The 5,055-nt window shown below is 31.6% G+C and overlaps 1 long non-coding RNA gene across 1 annotated transcript in view; it reads left to right on the forward strand.

Annotated features, from left to right (window-relative positions):
- The first annotated feature begins 4,401 nt into the window (after window positions 1-4,401).
- The window catches only part of LOC145242545 (uncharacterized), a 19,059-nt gene continuing 18,405 nt past the window's right edge, over window positions 4,402-5,055 (forward strand). Inside the window, exon 1 of the long non-coding RNA XR_013862763.1 lies at window positions 4,402-4,621. This is a non-coding gene — a long non-coding RNA (uncharacterized LOC145242545). The remainder of the gene's footprint in view (window positions 4,622-5,055) is intronic.

Here is a 5,055-nt window from a genome sequence, read left to right on the forward strand (position 1 = left end):
TAAACTGTAATAATTGTTTGAACTTTGGTTGAAAAATGAGCGAGTGGTGAAGCTTTAAAGTAGTTCTAAATAACTAAAATTGCCACTTAACCATATATTCCGACACTACTGTGTTTGAATGATACAGCTTTTATGCATAATTGTATTATTAATCTCTGTGTGTGTGTGAGTATATATATATATATATATATACACACACACATACATACATATATTGTTATAGTCTTATCATTTTTGTGTCATTTACTTTAAAAGTATACTTGGTAGTTAGCTTGTGTATAACTACTGCATTTAATGTTGTACTGAGAGACCATAGATACCTCCACAATAAGGAGATTGTATTGAAGGAAGGTGAGCACAACCTCCTACCATATTTCTCTGAACCCAGCATTACTTTAATCCATTGGCAAAAAAATCCCAAGACGATGGAAAACAATGTTGAAGCAAAGAAATTTCAGAGTTGGACAAAATTTACTTTAAATAATTCCATTACACTCTCACCATTTTTGTTGTTTTTTTTGTTTGTTTGTCATAATTACCATCCAGACTTAGTGTTAATGAAGGGCAGGTGTTATTTTCTTTCATTCAACCATTTAATATTTCTTTAATATTCACAGCAACATGTGGCTTGCTTATAATGGAATTGCAAACTTTTTTTTTTTCAATTTTCCCATCATTTTGTTCTAACTGGAGATGGGACATTCTACTGGATGGTAGATATTCACCTATTACCTGGGACATTCTACTGGATGGTAGATATTCACCTATTATCTCATACATTCCAACCGAGAGATCTTTTTAAGATTCTAACAGTCCTTTTAAGTGCAATTGTTTGTAATACTCTTGCACTTAGTTCATATAGTATATTTACCAGGTAATTTTGGAAAAATTTTTTTATGAGTCTGGTTGATTCTATAATTACTGGAATGGTCTTCCTAAGATCCCAATTTCTTTTTATGTTGTAGATAAGACCTTGGTATTTTGTTATCTTTTCACCTCTCAGCTCTGTTGAAGCCAGCATCATTGGGAATATTGACCTCTACTAAGGTTGCTTCTTTCTTGCCCCATATCACTGTCAAGTTTAAACCCTGCTCCTCATGTATATGAGCAGATGAACCATACCAAAAATCTTTGTTAAGCCTCACATAATATTGTTGAACATTTCTTAGTGGAACATTTTCCCACATTGAAATTTTTTAAAATAAATTTTCATCAGGAATGTTAACTTTAGAAATATTTTTTTGTGTTGTTTTTAATTATGTGATCATACAACAGTTTCACACATTTTTACACAGTCCTCAACATTATTATTGCACTCTGCAAGATCTTTCTAACTGGTTGGGCAGTAGTAGGCAGGCAAGGCAGTACTGCATCCTATGGTCCTCCTCTCCACATTTGTAGATGGTTGGGTCAGTTTTGTAGTCTTATCTGACCATAGGAACTTTTGATCAATCCATTTCCAGGCAGTTGAATAGCCTCCACTAAACCTATAGTGCTTCTGAGCCAGGATGGAGGGCTACAGAAGAGAGTATTGCCATATTAGTAAGAGGTGGAAGGTGAGGCATTTAGCCCTTTGGTCTATAGTTGTAGTCTTGTCTCTGATGTGAAAAGCTTGACATGGCTGAGAAAGGTTTTTGATTTCAGTCATTGGACTGTTGATTCACATTCATGGAGGAAATAATGTTCATCACTAAGAGACTAAGCAGCACTTTAGGCAAGTTGAACTGACTTCCTATGAAGGAGAAAATTTCTAGGGAACATTAAATTTACAAACGGTCCCCAATCGCTTGTATATCCCTGTCAGGGTAGATGACATTAGATTTTTCCAGTTCTTGCAAGGAAGTGTCAATGTCCTCTTACATACAGTGCCTGGTATTCCTAAATGGTCACCCATCTGGTATTGACCAGGCTCAATGTTGCTTAACTTCAGTGATCTGAGAACCAGTGTGACAATGTGATTATTCCATATTCTCACTGAAAGCTTTTGCAATCTATATTCAGTAGGCAACTATCCATCTCTCATCTGCAGGGGTAATGCTAGTGAGAGGATGCTAGGTTGATAGGCTTCAGGAAACCAGCAAAAACTATCTACCTCCATGGTAGAAATAAAGAAATTCATAATTCCAATTAGGTTTCCCGAGTTTGATAAACTAAAGGACTGCTTCCCTGCAGATTACAACACAGTCATCTTCAAGTTCAACGTTAATAAATACTTATCTTCTTCAGTAATCAAATTTTGTCCATTCATCATTTCTAATCCTCCCATAATATTGATCATCATTCAACTAAAAATCTCATTAACTTTATTCTCAAGTGGCTTTTTAGTCTTTGTAAGTATTGATTAGTATAAAAAATTATTTGAAGAGATGCACTTTAATAAGGTTGGAAGTTATGTCGGCTGAAACGTTGTAGAAATATCAACTAAGATGAGAATAGTAGTCAGAATAATCTAAATTACCAATCCTCATCTCAAAAATCCCGAAACATGCTGATGTCATTTCATGCTTGTTTGGGTCGGGGGGGGGGGGTAACTTAAAGGTGTTTTTTTATAAACTTATCTTACAAAGGATTACTGTTAAGGGTAGAAGGTGCTCCATTTTTTGTGGCCTTGTGCCAAACTAAGACCCCCCCACACTCACAAATGATGAAAGAAATGATCGCATTATTCATAAAAAGAACAAGTAGTGAAGGAATCCTTATCTACTTGGCTTCCTATGAGAGCAGAGTTAACTAGCTCCTATAAAAGGGGAGGGGCACTCTGGGTTGGGACAAATATTTAAATTGTCTCAGTCTTGGAGGATTTCTCCTTCACTGGACGAAGACAAGTGTACATTTTTACTTAATGGATGAAGATGGTTATACAGGATGATGACGCTATTGGGATGGAGGAAAGGGTCTACTTTCGGTTCTTTTAACCAGAACCGAAGGTCAAATATTCGATTTTGGGATGCTGATTTTTCGAGGCACCCCTACTGTAATCAATTTGAAAAAATCCCACAATTCTATGAATAATTATATATATATATATATATATATATATATATATATATATATATATATATATATATATATACACACACACTTTTTACAATTAAAAAAGAAAAAATACCATATTTGAAAAAAAATAATAATTACGATATAAATATATTTTTTAAATATTTATTTTATAACTATGATTTTTCAAATTTCAGATAAATGTATTTAAAAGTCTCAAATTTCAAATAACTAGAGAGGAATGTTTATTCCAGGTGACTCGGAATGGTCAGTGAAAAAAAAAACGAAAAGAAAAATGTTAAAGAATCTTCAAATCGATCTAAAATCAATTATTGATCTGTGATATCAATCAACCAATCAGGTTCGGCCTCGCATCAGTCGACCAATCACATTGCACCATTCTTCATGACCTCAAGCCTTTGCACAATCAACATGGCAGAATTTCGAAAAAAAATAAATAAATAAACAAATGAAAGAGAATTATTGCGTTGTTTTCTACTAACATAGAAATATTTCCCATTAGGGAATTGATCCGATCTATCGATCTTGAATCGATAAAAAAACTGAATCCAATAAACTTAGAATCGAACGACGATCGATAGACATTAACTTGTCCGTTTACTCGAACTTTGACCGCCATCACCAGATTTTTATAGTAGGACATTATTTTGCTCAACTTGGGTCGTTATATATATATATATTTTTTTAGCGATTGACATTTGAAATCAAAGTGGAATAAAAATAAATATGAATTGTAAATAAATGAATTATTGTATGCATATATATGTATATATATATATAAACAGGACAATGCTATTATTTTTTTCGTTTCGAAAGTAAATAACTCATACCGTGTAAAAAAAAAAAAAAAAACCTAATGAACGCTTATAACAAAATTCCAGCCCTTCCTTAGTTGAGCAATACTGAAGCTAAAAAAATGTCAAAGTAAAAGAAAACAAAATGTTAATCATTAAAAATAAAACTAGATCATTTTTTTTTCTAAATGCCATATTAAGAAAAAAAATAAAGCTTTAAAAGAAGTTTAAAAATAATACTTTTAAAAGAAAAAATTAAATTAAAAAAATACAAAAAACAAATTGTTGCACATAAACCCCTTAAGGAATTATCGGAATTTGCAATGAATGGCAAATTCTGATTAAATGCATCAATTTAATCGAAAAGAATACTTTTAATGGATATAATTTATATACATATATAAACAAAAGTAGTTTGTTTTTTTGTTGTTTTTTTTTTTTCATTTTGCATACGAAAAAATAATCTAATTCAAACGATCCTGACAAATTTAAAACTTTAAAACTAAAAACAAAAATTATAATATTCGAATATGGTAAATAATCTAAAACTTAAACATTGACTTTTAAAATGAAAAAAAAAAATGGACTTGAACAAAAAATTAATTAAATGAAAATAAAACCTGCAAATTTTCCTTTCAGAGAGAAAATTTCGTTTAAAAATAGAAATGGAAAGAAAAATTATGTTTTCTTAAAGAGAAACAAATCGTCATTTCTTTCTGCAAGAATCGCTTAAATGTAAACATTTTTTTTTTTCAACCACCTTTTTTTCCTCGTCAAAGAGGGGGAAAAAAGATGAATCGCTATGTCCGAACGTAAGTAAATTCAAAATACCTTGTTCCACCGTTTGAAGCCGACCAAAAAAGGAAATAAAAAATCCAAGCCCATCAGTAAATACGCACATATCTTTATGGCCTGGCTTTTTTAGGGGTCATTTTTTGCGTATTAAGGGGCTCCGAGCTGTCATTCGTGTTTCCTCCCTCATCAACATCATTCGCATTCTTTCTACATATTCTATCTGGCATTAAAACTTTAAAAAATAAATAAAACACGGGAGGGCAGTTATTCTTTTTTTTTTTTTAAATAATTTTAAAAAAGTATAGTTATTTCTGTTTCTTCTACCTTCATCCAGCTAGGAAAAATAAATTTAAAAAATGAATCACGTACTACTGTTGAAAGGAATGACACCCAAATATAAAAAGAAAAATATATACATATATATTTTTTTTTTTTTGTACATCACAAATGC

Source organism: Euprymna scolopes, chromosome 21 (assembly GCF_053919585.1).
Source record: "Euprymna scolopes isolate OS-2025 chromosome 21, ASM5391958v1, whole genome shotgun sequence".
NCBI classification, from domain to species: Eukaryota; Metazoa; Mollusca; class Cephalopoda; order Sepiida; family Sepiolidae; genus Euprymna; species Euprymna scolopes.